The 21,170-nt window shown below is 43.9% G+C and overlaps 1 long non-coding RNA gene across 1 annotated transcript; it reads right to left on the bottom strand.

Moving 5' to 3' along the window:
• Window positions 1–5,415: 5,415 nt before the first annotated feature.
• Window positions 5,416–20,924, bottom strand: LOC126984302 (uncharacterized). Its single transcript, XR_007736559.1, has 3 exons — window positions 20,830–20,924; window positions 16,429–16,494; window positions 5,416–5,488 (listed from the first exon to the last, which is right to left on the bottom strand). It is a non-coding gene; the product is annotated as an uncharacterized LOC126984302 (long non-coding RNA).
• Window positions 20,925–21,170: the final 246 nt, after the last annotated feature.

Here is a 21,170-nt window from a genome sequence, read left to right as displayed (position 1 = left end):
TCGGCGAGCTTCACGTGGAAATACTATTGCGGCGATCGCCTCTCATTGGTAACCATTTAGGGTAGGCAGTGGCTGAGTGGTTAGCGTGCCGGGCCAGCATTCATCACGACATGGGCAATGTCGATTCGAATCCCCACGCTACCACCTGGGATTTTTCAGTCACCGCTGAGTGGCCCAAGACTACCCACATGCTGTCCTGAAGACCATTCATCAACCCGGGCTCCACAAGAAACCATCCAAGTCTATCAAAAATGAGTTCAGGGGGGGCAGCATGAGCCAAGCATAACTGGCGCCACTATAAAAAAAAATTGCCTACGCCATGACGGGCTTGAGCCGACCACCAGCTAGGCCCCTGAAGAAAGCCTACTGGCGGTATAGGCTGAGATGTAAAAAAAAAAAAAAAATAAATAAATAAATAAATAAATAAATAAAAGCAAACAAAAGTGACTGTGAAAGCAGCCCCTAATCTTTTCTCTTCTTCTTTTCCAGTCACCAAGTACTTTGTATTTTCCATATTAATCTTCAAACCTCTCTCCTCCATTCCTTCCTTCCATTTATTCAACTTTTCTTTCACTTCTTCTGCTGTCTCTGCATTTACTACCAAGTCATCTGCATACAGCAGCTCCCATGGTGCCTCTCCTCTTGCTTCCTTTGTTGCCTCCTCCATTAATTTTATAAACAGGAGCAGGCTAAGGGCAGATACTTGGTGAACCCACACTCCAATTTCAAACTCCTCTGATGTTCCCACCATTGTTTTCATTCTCGATTTTGTACCTTCATACAGTCCCATCACCGATTCAACCAATCTGCCTGGTACTCTTTGCCTTCTCATTGCCCATCTTATAATTTCCCTTGGTACTCTGTCAAATGCTTTCTCTAGATCTACAAAAACATGATACAATCTCCTCCTCTTCTCCCTAAACCTTTCCTGAAGTCCTCTCATAGTATATATTGCTTCAGTTGTTGATCTCCCGGGGAAAAGCCAGAGATAGGATTCAGAGAATTATTTTCAAAACATTTGCATTAGAGAATACAGTAAACCCTCAGTTATCCGGGTGCACCTTATCTGACGTTGCCCGTATCTGGGAGTTTTAAAAAAATTTGATTTTTTCCAAAAAAATAAAATAAAATGTCGCGCGCCGCCAAAAGTCGTTCAAATTGCCCGCGTGATGCCTCTAAGCTCTGCCTGGGCGGCATACTGCACCCGTAAGGCGCGCCCCAGCTTGCACGTAGCAACAATATTGACGTCTTGGTGCGAAGGTTCACAGGAAAGCTGTGTGCTTCACAGTACAACTGGCACGTAAACGTTCTTGCAAAGCACTGCAGACCATGTCGAAGTGACGAGAGTCAAGGCAGTACAGGTTTAAATGGCGGAAGTGTCAAAGGACTGTTTAAATGAAACACACAGTGCGAACATTAGCTTAAGCCTTGATGACTACCTAAATCCAGACTGGACTAGGTGAGTAGGGCTCCGTCCCCGTGGAGAAGGTGTGTGGGTCCGCTAGCACTCCTGCGGGAGTGAGGGCGGAATAAGAAATATGGATAAGTACCGCCCTCGGTCTGACATATGAAAGAAGGATTTTACCATGCTTACGGTAAGGCAAGTAAAGGGGCCTGCAAGGGTTCGGGAATCCCGTGGGCCAGCCTGATCTGGAGGGGCATGCTGGCCGTAAATCATGGTTACTTCTTGTGGCTGGCCTTCCTGTGGTCCCACTGGATGCACTGTGCAGGGGGTACCTGCCCCCCCTGGCTTGCAAGGGCAACACAGTGTAACTAAACAGCCACAGATCACCGCGCAAGTGGATGCGCCAGGTTGTCACTGACTCCTTGGTTATCCTCCCCACTCACACTCAGAGTGGGGCGGCCTGGCGTACTTGCCCAGTGTCTGTGGGCCTTCGGGCTCATTGCCGGGCATTGCCGGGCTTAAAAGGGTAGCGCCCTGGGGTGCCTGCCCGGGCGTCCGTATAGAAGCCTGCTTTGAGCACTTGATGCTTGTTGCCGGCCTGGACCGCTTCGGGTATCGCTCTGGTATGCCTTCTGGTTGACCCGGGTGGTAAAGCCCGTGGTGCTCGTGGCCACGAGGTTGCTAACGCAGCTACGCAGCGATAAAGCCGTGGGCGCGCACCTAAGAACAGCACAGAGCGATCGGCCTTCCAGTTTTGTAAAACTGGACCCATAAAAAGTTTCTTGTGGCAGTGCTGGGTCTGCTAGAAAGCCTACGTGGTAAACACAGTGGTGCAGACTTGGACGTTAAGCTGCAACAAATACCTGGGCTTTTCTGGGTTGGGTCCAGGCCCCGCTGCTGTGACTGGCCAGGCAGGGGAACATTAGCTGCTGCCTGTGAACACAGGGCTAGGCACCCCAGCAATGGGTTAGCGGCTGAGGCTGTCACGCCTATAGTCGGTCCAAATTAGCTTGGCCAATTTGCACCGAGAGGCCCCTCCCCCATTCTGGTAAAGCTCCGCCCCCCTTTCACCTGATTGGCTGTTGATGACATCATAGAATGTATCAAAGACACGTACCAAATATATATGATTGAGATAATCTAGCTTCTTTCATGATTAAAAAATATTCAAAACTTAATTGAATAGCGACACTCTACTTAAACAATAAATGACATCACCTAAGAAACAAAGTACAATCATAATACTGCAAGTTTTCAAGGGAGAACAGGCCCTGCAAAACGAGCATTGCCTTCTTACCATCTAGTGATTTCAATAGCCCTAGTATCTCTTCTTTATCCACTCTTATGTTTTCCATTCTTTTGACAATTCTCTTCTCATCTCTCTCTTCAAACTCTGTCTCTTGGGTAAAAACTCTGTATATTTTCATTTAAATATTTCACAGATTTCCTTTGCATCCTCATAGACTTAGTCACTCACTTTCATCGTATTCACAGATTATTTTTTCCTTAATTTCTTATTTATATGTCAATCAAAAGTTTTGGGTCCTCCTTACATGTTTCTATTATATTCTTTTCATACTTTCTTCTTCTCTCCTCACTTTGGTGTAAGCATTTCTAGCTGGTCTATGGCTTTCCCTGTTTGTGGCATTCCTTCTCCTTATTAAATTTCTCCATGCTTTAGCTTTCTTTTTCTATGTTCCCAGACGCCTTGAATTAAACCACTCTTTTTTACTCCTCTTTTCTTTATCACATGGCAGGGTATCCACTTTACTACACCTTCATTATAAGTTTTAAAGAAGTAATCATATTTTTGTTGTACTTTTATCAGCTTTTTCATTTCTGACCAATTTATGCTACCAAAGAAAGCTCATAAGTCATTATACCGAGCTATAATGTAATGTTTTCTTTTCTCTGCATGGTTCTCTAATCCAATCTCTTCACATTTTTCGTCAATTTCTATTTGTAATACTTTATGGTCACTTTTTCCCGGTGTGCACTCGTGTTGCACTTCACTTAACAAGTCTGTTCCTTTCGTCAAAATTAAGTCCAATCTTGCTGGTTCATCCTCTCCTCTAAATCTCATCTCTTCCCTTACCCACTGTGTCATGAGGTTTTCTGTGGCCAGTTTTAATACTTTAGCTCACATGTACTTTCTTCAAACTTTTCCCATTTGACATTCTTACAGATGAAGTCCCTTGCTGGAACTACATTCTTGCTATTTAAAAAAATATCCTCAAATGCTTTACTTGTACCTTCTAACAGGTTATTATAAATTTCATTTGTCCCGCTTGCTGTGTGGTGGCACATATGTCACCATTACTGTCAGTTTTTCACCGCCTTTCAACCGTAATAGAACATTTGGAATTTCTCTATTGTCTGGCCCTGTTCTCACTTTTATCACACCTTTAGATCTGTTTTGACCAATATCATCACCCCTCCACCACGCTTCCCTATTCTGTCTTTTCTTTACTATACGTTTATCATAATTGCCCTCCTCTATTACCATCATTTATGAACCTTTTGCTAGTTTTGTTTCAGTGATGCACATTAGATCTGGTTCAACTTTGATGTTATTGAAAATCATGACTCTCCTATGCGTTGGCTATCATACATTATCCACAAAATTGGACATGCCGTGTGACAGCAGGTTGCCAGTGCGCAATAATGCACACCTCAAAGTTGGGTGAACTGACTATAGTATTTACTGCCCCTGGCAAAGAGGCAAAATCCATATGACAAAAGTTAGTGGGATAGTGATTAGAAGTTAGCTTCCATTTTAACCAGGTAGCAGCGAGGATCATGTTTCTTAACCCGTCCAGCCCCGCTGATGGCTCTGAGCCGTCGCGTATATGTGTAACGCTCAGTCCCGCTGACAGCTCTCAGCCGTCGCAAGTTCTCGACCCTTTATCTCCGTACATATTTGTCTTAGGCTTGTAATATTCACACACGTTATGAGTCAAGATACGGGGCAAGTTTACACTACTTGGCAACTTACCTACCAGTCCTCACTTGTCACTCACAGTAGGAAATATTTGCGGCTTTTGCGCGCGGTCAGTTCAGCCTTTGTGCTGGGTGCGTGTAGACATGTCTGACTGTGTGTAAATATATACTAGCCTACTACTTTTTCGCTTATACCTTTTTTTATCACATATTGGGAGTTAGACACAAATTAAAAATAACGCAGGTGGGTGATATGGGCGCAACAAGGCTGCCCCGCCACCTGCGCCTTGACAACCAAAACGCAGCAGAGCCTTGTCCCATAGTTTCACATAATGTTGAATTTTATGTTGCTAAAACAACTGATGCTCTATTCGGGAACATCCAAACACAACACTCATGTATTATACGCCTAAACCACTGCCTGATGTGTGATGCTGACGGACTCCCATCAACGGCGCACCTTCCTCCCCACCACCAGCTGGATGATGCGCGGAGCATAACCCCCTCTATTGAGTACTAAATGGCTATTGTGAGTGATTTTATGTATTTCAGGTGTTATAACTTCGGGTTTCCAATAGATTTCCGAGAAAAAAAATATTAAAAAAATTTGGTGGGTCTGGGTGCTACCGCATCATACAACTTTTGCGAGGCTCAATGGGTTAACAGTCCCTCCAAGCAAGAAAAATGAGAAAAAATCACCCCTCACACAAACCATTTCATAATATATATCAAAGCATTTGTGATCAGATTATGTATTATCTATTTTGGGGAATTTATATCATGGCACATATTTGGCCCGTCGCTACTACACAGCAAAGCCACAAATATGGCCCATCGCTGCTACCGGGTTAAGTGTTTAGTGGTTTAGCACTAACAATATAAAGATTTTAGTGGTTAGAGGATTAGTGGAAATTAACCTTTCAGTTTGCAGTGCCCAACCCTGCTATGTGATTTGCTTACCTTCTGATCAGTATCATCAACATCTCCAAGCATTGCAATCCTCCTCCTGGGAATCACCAGAATATGTTTCGGTGCTTGTGGTTCAACATCACGAAATGCTAGGCAGTCAGCATCCTCATACACAATGTCAGCCTTGATGGAGCCATCCAGAATGCGGTCAAAGACTGTAGGAGAATTCTTAGACTGGAGAGAGAGAGAGAGAGAGAGAGAGAGAGAGAGAGAGAGAGAGAGAGAGAGAGAGAGAGAGAGAGAGAATTACTAATTTTATTTATATTATCTAACTACATCTCTGACGCCATGTTCCTTGAAGGAGAATGGCCTTAGCAGAAGTGTCTATAGGATGAACCTCACTGGCCACGACACTGCCACTGCACAAAGGAAGAGGGTAGGGTCTTTGGGACGTATCATGAATGGCAGAAGTGTGAGCATGGAGGTAAAGAGGGATTTGACAAATACAATAATAGTACCAACCCTCACATATGCAAGTGAAACATTGGTGTGGAATGAAAGTCAGAGGTCTAGAGTGCAGGCAGTGGAAATGAGTTATTTGAGGAGTGCCTGTGGTGTGAGTAGAATGGATGGAATGAGTAATGAAAGTGTGTATGAGTGTTTTGGAATGAGTCACAGGGGTAAAGGGAAGAAGTGTGGAGTGGTGGAAGAAGTGAAGCGACAGACTTTAAAGTGGTTTGGCCACATGGAGCGAATGGAGGAGAGTAAGATGACCAAAAGGGTGTATGTGAGAGAGATAGAGGGAGGGAATGTTAGAGGATGACTTCCAGTGCAATGGAGGGATAGGGTGCAGGAGTATGTCAGGGAGAGGGGTGAAAGATCCTTGAGAAACTTTGAGCAGGCAAGGAGGGAGTGTTTGGATAGAGATGGAAACTCTTCTGCCGTGGCCATCCCCTGGTGGGAGCTCCTAGGAGCAGGCGTCAAAGATGAATGAATGAATGAATGTCTACAGTACCCTCCTGAGTTTCGTGCTTGCTTTGTTCTGAAGGTATAGCACTAAGCTCAAGGATCATGAAACTTGTTATCATAAAATACTTACCTTGGAAAAACAAAGAAAATTTGAAGAGAGAAAGGGTCATTTTGAAGCCGCAGTTGAAGGCGGGTGCATTGCGATCGGCTGACAGTTCTGAAAACATACTAGTGATTCGCTTTGAGTCCAATGATGTCATCACCAGAGCTCACCCTCACTGCCTCAAGGCGGTGTCACACCATACGCCCAACTGGGAGTAAGTTGTCAGTTGTTCGTAAGCTGGTGTCACATTGGCCCTTTTTCCTCCCACTGCATTGGTGGTAGGGGCAACGCTCACGCTGTCCCGTCGACATATCTGCTCTTGTCCAACTTTTCCTTAAAATCATGAATGTTTCTTGCACAAACCACCTCCTCCTCCAGTCCATTCCACAGCTCAATGCTTCTGTTTAGGAAGCTAAACTTTTTCACCTCTCACCTACACGTGGTCGCCCTTAACTTCTTTCCATGTCCTCTCATTTCTCTCTCGTTCCACACACACAGGTCCTCTCTGTCCAGATTCTCCACCCCGCTCGCCACCCTGTACACCGCTATCAGGTCTCCTCTTTTTCTTCTTCTCTCCAGGGTTGTGAGCCCCATGCTATTGAGTCTCCCCTCGTAAGTCCGATCCCTAAGTTCCGGTACCATCTTAGTTGCCACTCTCTGCACTCTTTCCAGCTTTCTTATGTTCTTCTTTTTGTGAGGAGACCAGACCACTGCTGCATACTCCAACCTTGGCCTTATCATTGTAACTATTATTTTCTTCATCATCTCCTCGTCCAAATACACAAATGCCGTCCTTATGTTCCTCAGCAAATTCATAGTTTGTCCCGTTATCCTGTTGATGTGTTTGTCCGGTGACATGTTCTCTGAGATAGTCACTCCCAAATCTTTTTCTTCCACTCCTCTGCATATTATCTCACTTCCCATCTTATAATCATATTCACATCTACCACTCCTACCAAACTATCTTTTTACATTTCCCAAGGTTGAATTCCATCTGCCATGTACCACTCCACTTCCATATTTTGTCCAGGTCCCTCTGCAATGCCTCACAGTCCTTCACATCATTGACTCGTCTCAATAGCTTTGCATCATCTGCAAACAAACTCACATAGCTGGTCACTCTGTCCACCATATCATTTATATAAACAGCAAACATTATTGGTGCCAGTACTGAACCTTGCGGGACCCCACTCCTCACTGGGCACCAGTTGGAAACCTTGTCCCTGATTATTGTCCTTATTTCCCTGTTAGTTAGGAAGTCCTCCAGCCACTTAATCAGTCCATCACCCACTCCACCCCTATTTTTAATTTTCAAAATTAGTCTTCTGTGCAGTACTTTGTCAATGCCTTTTTTCAAATCCAGGTACACTCCATCCCCCCAGCCTTCTCTCTCTTGTATTAAATCTGTCACCTTTGAGTAATAACATAACAAGTTGGTGACACACGATCTCCCTCTCCTGAATCCAAACTGGCAATCCAAGATAATTTTCTCACTTTCAAAGAAATCCGACCACCTGTTTTTAACCAGCCTCTCGCATATCTTCACAACCACACTAGTGAGTGATACCGGTCTGTAATTTAAAGGGTCCTCTTTCTTTCCTCCCTTAAAAATTGGTACAGGTAACTCTCGATTTATGTGAGATTGGTTTACGCGTTTTTGAAATAATGCGGGGTCCAAAATCCAAATAAATGTTTAATTTACATGTTTTTTCACTTATACGCGATATTTTAAGGAGTGACCACCAGATGTCTCACATTACTGGACTCACACGGCGCCGCGGCCACACAGATGAGTTCAGTTCTTCCCGCGCGCCACTTGAACAACAATACAGTACCCACGCTGCCACGCTACTCAACAATAGGGGTGGGCTGGTACCGGTACCAGCTATATGGTATGGTACCGGTACCAGACTGCCCGGTACCAGTACCAATACTAGCCAGTCGCTCATGGTGATCTTGTGTCACCAACAATGCCCAGCAGTGATAGTCAAACCCAAAGAGCCGCAGTGCAGATTAACACCTCACCGCCACCCTCTCAGTGCTCCCTTAACACCACCCTCCCTTTCCCTTTTGTCTCTATTTTTAGCTCTCCTAAACCACCTCCAACCCTCCCCTCCCCACCCTCTAGTGTAGCCTATTTAGTATGATAGTTTATTGTATTTTTAATTTGTATATTTTCAGCCTAACAGCTGCCATACTTTAATAAACCTATTATTATTATTATTATTATTATTATTATTATTTCTTCCTCACACGAGTGAGGCTGAGACTGAGTACCTGAGTGGATATCTCGGTGATATGGATATTCTCTCTCTCTCTCTCTCTCTCTCTCTGAATTAAGTGAATATTTATTTTTCGATACAAACCTACCTCTTGTTTGATTTACATTGTTTTTGATTTACGCAACCTCTTCAAGGACGCTATACTCGCGTAAATCGAGTTACCTGTACTATGTTTGCTCTCTTCCAATCTTGTGGTACCCTTCCTTCACTCAAGGAGGTGCTCATTATGGAGTGCAGTTTCTTTGCAAATTGCTCACTACATTCTTTCAAAATCCACCCTGATTCTCTATCCGGCCGTGTCGCCTTTCCTACATCCAGCTTGTTCAAGCTTTCCTTGACCTCCTGCACTGTTAACTGTATCTCCTGCATAACCCTTCCTCTTTCCTGGCCCGGTGGTTGTACGAATTAGTCTTCTTTTGTGAAAACTCTATGAAAGCTGTTGTTCATCACTTCTGCCATCTCTGCCGAGTCTTCTTATGTAGTTCCATCCATTTTCAGTTTATCGATTGTTTCTCTATTCTTTAATTTGCCGTTCACATGCCTATAGAATAGTTTGGGTTGGTCTTTGCACTTGTCAATTATATCTTTTTCATATTTCCGTTTTTCTTCTCTTCTAATCTTTGTATATTCCTTCCTTCCTTGTTTGTAATCATTCCACGAGTTGATTCTTCTTTGTCTCCTCCATCCCTTCCAAGCTTCCTCCTTTCTCTTTCTAGCCGCCTTGCATCTTTTGTTAAACCACTCCTTGTGTGTGTGTGTGTGTGTGTGTGTGTGTGTTGTTAATTGATCCACGTGTTTATGTGGGCGGAGTCAGGCTGGATGGACTGGCTGAACGTGTGTAGTGGTGAGAATGAGAACTTGTGGCACGGAGGAACCACAGGCACGCCATATGGGGACGATTATGGGCCCGAGGACGGGAGGACAGGAGTGTTTACCCAAACCTCATCAGAGAGCTGTACTGTGAGGACCAGTGTTGTGTTCCTGAGCCAACAAATAGTCTTCATCTAGTGCAGGGGTTCTTAACCTTTTGATGATCCCAGACCCCCATTGGATTGTTCAGTATGGACACATATCCCCTTCACTTGACTGCCAAAATCATCTTATTTAATATATAATATGTAATAATATTCAGAGAATGAGTTCCAAATTTTAATGATTTTGCTGTCTTATAATGCCATTTGTAGGATCTTGATCTTACATAAAAATCATATTGGAAAAAAATATCCATGTGTTCATTAATTCAGAGAATGAGTTCCATACCCCCAGCATTTGGTCCTCATACCCCCAAGGGGTTTGGATACCCCCGGTTAAGAACCCTTGATTTAGTGATTCATGGGTAAACTTACGGGAAATAAGATCTTGCTATTTTCAAAAAAACAAAATTGGCGATGTGCATATGCAGACCCATAATTTTGGCAGATTTTTTTTTGGGGGGGTGGGGGGGCTAGAGGGCATCAAAGGTTCATGAGGTGGGGGGAGTTGGCAAGTGGTGAGCATAGCCATGCTGTCAGGGGATGCATGAGAACAGCTCTGTTTATCAACAAGTCTTTGTTTGTTTACATTCTCTTCTGAGCATGTGTAGCTCGCAGGAGGACAGCCAGGAACACAAACCCGGGAGTCCTCATACAATTTTCATAGACCAGAGAAAAAAGTTTTTTGAACTGTGGTTTCACAGTACAGGGTGTTCTCTAATCTTGCTAATTCAATCGTAAACAAAGCAGCTCTGCTAGTCTACTTTACGAGTCTCTTGGTGGGTCATCTTCCACTGCTCCTCACTCCTCAGCCACTGCTGTCGTCTGTTTGTTTACATACAGCCGCGCGGTTGCTCGTAGCCACAACCATGTTCCATTTGTACAGACCACCGACCAATCGCTTCTGGTTGGGCATACGGCAACAGTGGTTGCCCATAGCCCAAATGTTTGGAGGAAAATGGTCTGGGCGACACCGCCTTTTAAGGCATCATGTGTGACGCTGACGGTAAGCAGACATGACCCATACATGTCAAAGCAGCGCGAAACTCGGGGTGATTATGTGCAAATGTTGGGATGGTAAGAATTTAGGACTAAGCATGAAACTCAAGGATCGCGAAACTCGGGAGGGTACTGTACACTTAAATTGATTTCCCATGTGATTTTTGGGCGATTAAAGCATCACTGAATTCCCTGTAAGTATTAAGGATCCATGGTATTGGAAATTAATTTATGTATGGCTCTACGTCGGTCCATTACATCTGGACCACGTAGGTACAGTTATTGAGTGGTACAGTACCCTCCCAAGTTTCGCGCTTACTTCGTTCCGCAGGTATAGCGATAAACTCAAGGATCGCAAAACTCGGGGTTTTGAAAACACTGAAAAAGCGCTTATTGGTTCCGGCCCATGGAGAAGCTGACCTTTTTTTCCCACTTTACTCCCTTGTTATCTCAAAGTACGTACTGTGTAAAAATGAAGAAAATGTGAAAAGAGAACAGGTCGTTTTGAAACCGCAGCTGAAGGCGGCTGGTTACCTTACGATTGGCTGACAGTTCTGAAAACACGCTTGTGATTCGCCGAATCTGATGATATCATCAGCGGCGCTCATCCAATCAGCAGCCTCTAACTATGATGAAACGAAAGCTTTGTGAATCTGAAGTCAACGTTAATTGTTAAATCATTAGTTTATAGCTTTTACCATGGGCCATTAGAGTGCATCTCTGTGAATCTCGCCCCAGCACATGTGAACACGGTCACCCAACTGCTAGTTTCTTGGGAATTTTGTACAGAGATTCAATGTCGGCAGCATTTCACGGGAAACTCATCAAAATTCTTGTCAGAAACTCTGTCACCAGCATGTTGGTTATTTTCTCGTGAGGTCGGTAAGTTGTGGTCACAAGAAGAAGAGCGTATCAGCTGATCAGTCCAGTAGCTATCCGCGTGTTTATTCCAGTACCACAATGAGTTCCACGAAGCTAGATAAGCTTGGAGTAATCAGGTTGAGCAAGTCTTGGACTTAAGTCTTGTCCAAGCGTAGCCACTGCCTCATTGTGTCTGGGTTCTCACTGTTGCATTCTCATAGCATTTAATGGTAGGAAGCTGTAACACACTCTCCCTTTGTCTCCGAGCTAACCACTCACGAACCAACAAATGCTTTCTTTTCATTTTTTTCTTTTTCTTCAGCAAACACCACAAAGCAAAGTTTGCAACGTCTGGATCCATTGTTTGTTTTGCTTTTCAGCTGATATATCCCAGAATGCAACAGTCCTCTGTGTGTCCAAACTTGAGGATAAATTCGAAGCAGAAAATTGTCGGGAGATAATTTCAGTGGAAAATTCCCAAGAAACTAGCTTGTGTGACCATGTCTTTAAGCTGCTGGTGTCACACTGGGCCTTTTTCCTTCAACTGCATTGGTGAGTGGCAACTGGCAACTCCAACTTTTCCGGGTGTGTGTCACACACGGCCAATGTTGGTTGTCCGTAGTCACAATGTAAACAAAGCATTCAGTCACCCTGTATAGATTAAATAGTAAACAAGGCAGCTCTGCCAGTCTACTTAACGAGTTTTGGGGTTGGCTGTTTTCCACTGCTCCTCACTCCTCAGCCACTGCCATCATGTTTGTTTATATACAGCTGCGTGGTTGCTCATACACCCAACCGTTTTCCATCCGTACGGACAACTGACAAGTCACTCCCGCCAATAGCCCCAAAAGTTGAAGGAAAACGGCCAGTGTGACATCGCTTTAAGGAATCTCGCGTGATGCCGACGCTAGGTAGACGTGACCTGTACATGTCAAAGCAGCACAAAACTTGGGGTGATAATGCACGAAAGTTGGGATGGTAAGAATTCAGGATTGAGCGAGAAAATCTAGGATAGCGAAACTAGGATAGCACAAAACTCTCGAGGGTACTGTAGTTGGAATTAAGGAGTGTTTATCTAACTTGAAGTGTGTCATCATTGCGTATCCAATCAATTCATAATTCATTCTGTGAAACCCCATTTAATTTTTTACATACACAATAGAAAATTACTGTTTTCCCACCATATAAGATGCACCGGCGTATAAGACGCACCAGGGTAGGTGGTGGCTGAGTGGTAGCATGCTGGGCCCACATTCATCGCGTGATGGACGACGCGGGTTCGAATCCCCACGCTACCACCTCGAATTTTTCAGTCACCGCCGAGTGGCTTAAAACTACCCACATGCTGTTCTGAAGACCACCCATCATGGATAACGTCTGCTGACCGGGCTGCTGAACAGCAGAAATACCTCCAGACTATAGTCTATCGAATCTAACTTGAGCTTTTAGGCACGGCTCCCCTGAGACACGCTAATGCAACATCACCCCATCACTCTCCTCAGAGGAGCTCGTTACCCCCCCCCCTCTCTCTCTCTCACTTATTTACATTATATATCTTTTGCTTGGCTGTGCAGGACGCGAGAGTGAGACCTACGTGAGTCTTCCGTGGTGGCGGAAGGGTGAATGGTACGGCACCATCGCATGAGCCATGTTGTCAAGTGAAATGGAAGGTTTACAGAGTCATTGTCTTTCCCTCAAATCCCAAGCCATTCATGACACCATGCAGTCATATTATGAATATATATATTCCATAAATAGATAATGTACAGACTAACAGAGAGACAGATCGCCATGCGCAGTTCATCGCTAAATGTGCAAACACTGGGGAGTTACCCGGGCCACAGGGCTCAAGTTAGAGTCGATCGACTATTGTCCACCCATGTCCACCCCACGATCGCCGAACAGTCGTGTCAGGAAGCACCCTGCTCTGTCAATACTGTTCCCGAGTAATAGCTGCTTTAACCATGACTGCCGAGGTGCCCAGCACACGGCGCCGCGGCCGTGTTGTGTCTTCTGTGTTGTGTTTCGTGTTCACGCCGCGCCACGTGGGTGCATCTTCTTCTTTTTGTGACCTGTACGGTTTTATCGCTGCACGTTTCCTCCTCCTCTATTCTGCTTATTCACACTTTTCTTTTCTATTGCATCACTATTCATTATCATTTTCTGAGTGAAAAAAAAGTGCGCGTACACGCCGCAAAATATGGTATATTTCATTCTGGGGACATCTGGGAACTCCTGTGTCAAATGGAGGTGTTTTGGGTGTTGGTTTCGTACCAGTAACAATAACCCCTAGACCTAAAAAAACCTAACCATCGGCGTATAAGACGCAGGGTGATTTTTTTAATCTTATTTTTTGAAAAAAAAAGTGTCTTATATGGCAGGAAATACGGTACATACTTTCGTTTCTTAGGTTTGTTGGTATTATTATACGTATTTTTAAATTTCCGCCCCATTCTAACAGACTTTCGTCATTAGCGAACTAAGTTTTTCCCAAATTAGTCCGTTGTACTAAGGGTTTACTACACACATATTATATATATATATATATATATATATATATATATATATATATATATATATATATATATATATATATATATATATATATATATATAATGAGCCCATTGTTGAATTCAGATCATTATTATTACACTGGCCAACAACAAATTTATTGTCTAAGTTTTTTTTAGCTGATTTAGGACAACTTTGATGTGCTGAATCCAAAAATCACATTGGTTTTGCTCAATCAGGTCAACTTTTTTTTATCTATTGCTACATGATGGTATTTTTTACATTTTTTTTACATGTACGGGTATTTTCTATTAATATGAGGCAAAATTCTTTCTTATTTCTTTAAATAAATGAATTCTGAAGAGTTTGCATGTGCCAATTTTTGACTAGCTGGTATTTTTCTTTTGCAGGTGAATGAAATGGGTTCGGCCAGAAGATCTTGCAAAAATAAGCCCGATGTATTCTGCTACATCTGCGGCGGATACACCGTTGTTCCTAACAGGAATCCAGTCACAAGTTTCATAAAGCGTGCTTACCATGCTTATCTTGGCATGAAACTTGGTGACCAGGATAAAGCTTGGGCGTCACACATGGTATGCAAGACATGCACCGAGTATCTGCGTCGTTGGACCAAGGGCAAGAAGAGTTGTCTTATGTTTGGAATTCCCATGGTTTGGAGGGAGCCGACAAACCATGGCACTGACTGCTACTTCTGCGTTATTGATTTGACTGGGATCAACAGAAAGAACTGGAGCAGCCTCAAGTATCCTGATCTTGAATCAGCACGTTGTCCTGTAGCTCACTGTGATGAAATTCCAGTACCTGTCTTTGAAGAACTTCTTGACATTAGTGACAAAGATTCCTCCAGTGTTGCAGAAAATGAAGAAGAAAAAGTGGTTCTTGGCGATGATGCTCCATATCCTTATTCCCAAAAGGAGCTAAATGATCTAGTTCGCGATCTCGGCTTGTCAAAGTCCTCTGCCGAACTGTTGGCATCCAGATTGGAGGAAAGGAAATTCCTCTCTGACAGTGCTCGCATCACCTTCGATCACAACAGACATCAAGAGTACCTCCGTTTTTTCTTTGAAGAGAAGGACTTGATGTACTGTGCAGATATTGCACAGCTTCTGCACAAGCTTGGAGTGCCACAGTACCAACCTGAAGATTGGACTGTTCATTGACAGCAGCAAGCGATCGCTGAAATGTGTTCTGCTGCACAAAGGCAACCAGTTTGCCTCTGTACCCCTCGCTCACTCGACTACACTGAAGGAGAAGTATGAAGCTGTGAAGGATATGCTGGAGAAAATTCGTTAAGATCTGCATGAGTGGTTGATTTGTGTTGACCTGAAGATGGTGAACTTTTTGTTGGGACAACAGTCCGGGTTCACCAAGTACCCATGCTTTCTGTGCATGTAAGATAGAAGGGACAAAGCTCAGCATTACACGAAGAAGGACTGGCCTGTACGGGAGAAACTGGTGCCTTGCAGAGCAAGGAACGTCATAAACAACCCTCTGGTGGACAGAGACAGGATACTCTTCCCACCGTTGCACATCAAGCTCAACTTGATCAAACAGTTCACCAAAGCTCTGAACAAGGATGGTGGCTGCTTCACTTACTTGTGCCACACTTTTCCAGGACTGACCATGGAGAAGTTGAAAGCTGGCATCTTTGACAGTCCTTAACTCTGTCAGCTTATCAGAGATCCAGTTTGAAAACTCAATGAACGAAGTGGAACTGGAAGCGTGGAAGGCTTTTGTTCTTGTCGTGAAGAACTTTATGGGCAACAAGAAGGCCAGGAACTACACAGAACTTGTCACCACTATGTTGACTGATTACAGAAACCTCGGATGCTACATGAGCATGAAAATGCATTACTTATTCTCACATATGGATCAGTTTCCTGAAACTTTGGGATCAATGAGCGATGAGCAGGGGGAGAGATTCCATCAAGACATGAAAGAGATTGAGACCAGGTGTCAGGGACGCAGGGATGCAGTCATGATGGCTGATTATTGTTGGACTCTGAAGAGAGACATCCTTACCGCTGAGCATTCTAGGAGTTTGAAGAAATGGAAGTTTATGCCCTGAATTTTGAACATTGATGACCTAATATCAAATTTACATGTATACTTACCTTTATCAGTGTCTACTATTCAATGTACACTTATCAATTTTTGTAACATTTAATTAATGAATTGTGTTAGAAAAAGAGTTTCTTTATCTTAAAGACCTATTTTGGATGAGAAATATTAACAAAAATTAATTGAAAATGTCACAAAAAATATAATCAATTTAGTTATAAGATTGGACTTTTAAAAATTGACATAGCACAAAAACCTGACCTGATCGAGAGAAACAGGTGTCATTTTTGGATTCACCGGTGCAAATTTGTCCTAAATCAGTTGAAAAAACTTAAGACAACTTAAAAAAATTTTTGTGTGACCCAGTGTTATGAACAACTTGGGCAGAGCAATTACCTCAGTCACGTTGGCCTTCCGAGCATTTCTTGTTTCCCTGTCTTCATCAGAAAAGCCTCTTGATACCTGTGTGAGAGAGAGAGAGAGAGAGAGAGAGAGAGAGAGAGAGAGAGAGAGAGAGAGAGAGAGAGAGAGAGAGAGAGAGAGAGGAGAAAGTTTACAATTAATAGTGATAAATATATATATAGAGCAACATAAGGAAATATACATGAGGAAAAATATGAGCATAGAGGAGAGAGTTGAGATGAGGGAAATTGTGAACAAAGCACATAAATGAAGAACAGTCAGAAAAAGTTTCTTTTTTAAGAGTGCAAAACGACAGTGATGGTGGATCATGAAGAGGGAGGAGAACAAGTAAAAAGCCACAATAATAGGGAAGAGAAGGGAATGAAAAAACTTTGGTTAATGTACATTAATGTTTATGGACATACGGTCAAACCTCACCATTTGCGCACATATGGGTGGTCTGAAGGTGCACAAATGGCGAATGCGCAAATGGCGAACTTAATAACCTATGGGGAAACATACATATGGGCGGTCACGGCCCAAACCCCCCCTACCAGCAAAAAAAAGGTCTGTCATCAGGGCTGGAGTTACTAGGAGCCGGAGTTACTAGGAGCCGGAGTTACTAGGAGCCGGAGTTACTAGGAGCTGGAGTGACTGGAAAGCTAAAGAATCATGCTGGGATCACACATCTGCGATTTTGCCTCTGACTTACTGCGATACCGAAAATGTGAAAAAAGTGGTGAAATCGCAATCTACTACGCTCTTGCTACAACAATCGAAACAGGAATCGCAGAGAGTCTTTCTGAAGCATTGCAACGTCACCACGTATCGCGGGTGATCGCGTGATGGGGCCACCACTGCGATTTGTTTTGGAATGTTCAAAACAGATTGCAACTATCTCTGCGATTCCCATATCGCTCAACTCATCGCAGCGTGATCGCAGTGTGAACGCATTGAAAGTGCAGCACACTGCGACTCGGCAACGATATCATTGCAATGATTGCAGTAGCCTGCGACGAATCATTGGCGAATCTAGCAACTTTCTCATTGCGAGATGTGACAATGAGGTATCGCAGCAGCCTCTCCTACAAATAAGCTGGGCAAGCAACGCTCCCTCACTTGGTTTCCACACTGTTGTGCTCTGGTGACGACTGCCTCTCTCTCTGCCAACCACCGCTCCCACCCACAATGTGCCACACAATGTCTTGTCCCATTCAGGACCCCTTCTACATCATGCCGAAGGAGAGGAAGGATAGCAACCCCCCCAAAAAGACTATGAAGACCAAAGTCCAGAACGTCGTCATCTTTTCGATGTAGGGTCAAACACGCTCCACTATCTCGTTGAAAATGGTCTCAGTGATGCGGATGAAGTTCTGATAGAGCAGAGGGTCCTCATCAGCCAGCTCACGCATCAGATTTTGATAGTGGCCTTTGGTGGCTCGTCGTGTCAGGTATCCACGTACTCAAGTACTTCGGGCTGTCCTTTTCTGTATCAGTTGTACAACATACTGGTGGGTTATTATGTGCAATCTCTCGAAGGCCACTATAGCTCCCACTAGCTGAGGAGTCTTCACAATGTCACTGTCGATAAAGTCAATGAGGCTCATGGTGTTAGCATTGCTCCTGCAGGGGTAAATTGGCTAGTTACAGGCAGGTGGAGCCACCCCTCATTTACGTCCCTGTGGGGACACCCAGCAGGTGGCCCCGATTAATTGCAGTACATCATTGCAAAGTCGAACTGGAAACAAGAGCCAGTTGAGCAGCAATCTTTATCCATTGCAATAATAGATCGTGCGTCGCAGGTGCTTATGATGTGCATACAGTGAATCCCTGCACAAGTTTGCGATAACTGCAGTAAGCTGCGATAACTGCAGTAAGCTGCGATAACTGCAGTAAGCTGCGATAACTGCAGTAAGCTGCGATAACTGCAGTAAGCTGCGATAACTACAGTAAGCTGCGATACGCATTCGATCTTTCCTTGTTTCGCCTGCAATGATTGCAAAGGTCTACGACTAAGCAAACGGAGATTGAGCACACGTTGTAATGGATAGTGAGATCTTTCTTGTCGCAACAAATTGCGCTTCTCGGGTGGCGACCGAGCTGAGACTCCAACATTTTTGGTGTCGCAGTTAGTTGCAGAGGCAAAATCACAGCTGTGTGATCCCAGCATTACTTCCTACTCTCTTACACAATAGCTGCAGATGGTAGGTCAAGCTCAAGTAAAGGGCCCCATGGAGAGAAGGATCTGGATCTGGATCTAGACGAATAATGCGCAGGGCGCCCGTACAGGCGCATAACACGCATATTTGTGTTGGCTGTTGGGGGGACGGGGGAGCCGGGTGTGCAGGGGAGGGAAGTGAATCAAGTGTAATTGTTAATATTGATGTGTTGTGGTGACAAGTGAGTGTGTATTAGTTTTCTGAATGAGTCTATTGTACTGCAGTCTAAAATCTGTTGCTGTTCCAGTCACTTATGGTGCGTGGAAAGTATGAGTGCTTGTATGCGTCAGTGTTAGTGTGATATGTTTGGTATTTATGGATGTGTGTGTTACGAGTACGTTGACCGTTTGCCTTGTGTAGGTATGTTTGTGGGTCAATGTCAATGTGAGTGTTTGTGATCTTGTACATAAGAGTAAGTCTGTGTATGTGAAGAGGTTCCATGTTTATCTGTTGTTTGATCCGTGTTGTGATGACAGGCATTAGAGTGTAATTGTTAGTAATAAACCTAGCCGCCTTGGTGTTGATTTGTTCTAACCTATCAATGTTTCTGTGTGTGTAAGGATCCCACACCGTGGAGCAGTATTCCAGTGTTGGTCTCACAAGTGTGTCATAAGCTATGCATTTAATGTCAGGTGTGCAGTTATGTAAATTCCTCCTCAAGAACCCCAGTGTTCTATTGGCTGTGGCACTGATATGGTCTATGTGGGTGCTGAATTTCAAGTTAGTTGAGAGATGGATACCAAGGTACTTGTGTGTGTTTCAGGTTGTTCCAGTTGGTGGAAGGAGGTCTTGTGTTTGGGCCAGTCGCAAAAAAGTCAGTGCTGAAAGCAGTTAGGCCTTGTTTGATCATGTCTAAGTCAGCCCTTGAAAAAGGAAAAATCTGTTAATGTCTAATCGGTCAGAGGTCAGTGTCAACGATGAGTATGTCATGGTCACCAAGTCCTGGAACAACCTGAGTGTTTGTTATGTTAAGAATGTTGTTGGTGAGAAAAAGGTCAAGTGTGTGTGCTGTGGTCAAAGGGCCACCGTGGCCAGCGGGGCGCGTTACAGTTTGTGTTCGTGTTGGCTGGAGTACTGTTTGTGAGAGTGAAAATGTATTTATGATGTCAATGTGTGTTGCCTTCAGCTTCGATCCTCTGTTTTTAATATATTACTATCAAGTGTAGCTTCACAGTTGTTAGGGTGATGCAACAAAAGGTTAACTTATGAGGTTTATTCACATTGTTGGTATATAATGGTAGCGAGCTTACTGAAGTTAAGCAACAATATTATTTACACTTCATCATTCTGTTGGTAATGGTAGCGAGCTTTTACCAAGTTACTTTAAAACACTGATTAAAACTCATCATTCCAATCACCAGAAGGGCCTACTCAATCACATAATTTCATAAAATATATATAGATATAGAGTCCTGGCCATAGCTAACAAAAACTACCCTAGTCAAGTTTCTATGGTGCATAATTATACAATAAAATGTATCCCTTCAACCACCGATCGATATGTGTTCACAAAGATGATCATGGAGGCAAGGTATTCATGTGGGGTTAAGATACCAAGGGGGTGACCATGAGCCCACACAAAAGGAGATGTTCACGTACTCTATATAATGACACACAACAAGTGAGGTACCAGCTCACTCAGTATGCTAGGGAACCTGTGGGGTGAGGTCAAGACGGTGTGTGTGACAATTCACTCTTTAAGTAACATTAACATTGTATCAAGATAACACACTAACAAGCTTGGTCCCTAGGAGTTGGGTTCAACGTACCTGTGGGGGTGAGGTCAAGACGGTGTGTGAGGGAGACACCCTCACACAGTCGGCTTATCACCTCCCCTCCCACTGCCCGCGGCTAGTGAAAGCATTTATCGGTGGTTTAGTTAACATCCAATTGGCCTGTTCCGCCAGTTCAGAAAGAGTTTCGATGCAACTGGTTCTCTCACTCAATACAGGTGAAAAATTCTGCTCGTCAATCCTCCATGAATAGACTAACTAATGATCATTCGGCACCTTCGGCCGAGGCGTAGTCATGCCACCAGCCCCACATCTGGTTCGTCTGTCTGTCTTGCGGTTCGTAACCACCTGGTTCACAAGAACACATCACTTATTACAGGTTACCGATTTCTCAGTTTTCCCCGCATTACAAATGAATAAGAAAGAAGGGGAGAGATACGTACAAGTCGGGGTGGTTGAGTGCGCTGCGTTGGTACTCATCCAGATAAGCCTGTCAATCAGTAAATTTTATTTGATGGTAACGATACATAATTTCTAGCTTACCACAGGAGTTGACAATCTGTGTCCGAGGAGTGACACTCTGGAAGAGACGCTTCTCAGTAACACGGTCGTCCACGCCATCGGTGCTGAAGGATGTCACTTGTCAACAGTAAACAGCTGTTGTTGCCCAGTCATAGAGTTATCAACTAGACTGCGCGCCGAGGCCATGTAGAGGCCCTTCTTGATAGAGATCTCAGTCAAGGGACTCAAAGGCCATACCTTGAGGCCTACCGTATATGGAAAA

The sequence above is a fragment of the Eriocheir sinensis genome, chromosome 56, assembly GCF_024679095.1.
Source record: "Eriocheir sinensis breed Jianghai 21 chromosome 56, ASM2467909v1, whole genome shotgun sequence".
NCBI classification, from domain to species: domain Eukaryota; kingdom Metazoa; phylum Arthropoda; class Malacostraca; order Decapoda; family Varunidae; genus Eriocheir; species Eriocheir sinensis.
This window is presented reverse-complemented; position numbering and strand designations above follow the sequence as displayed.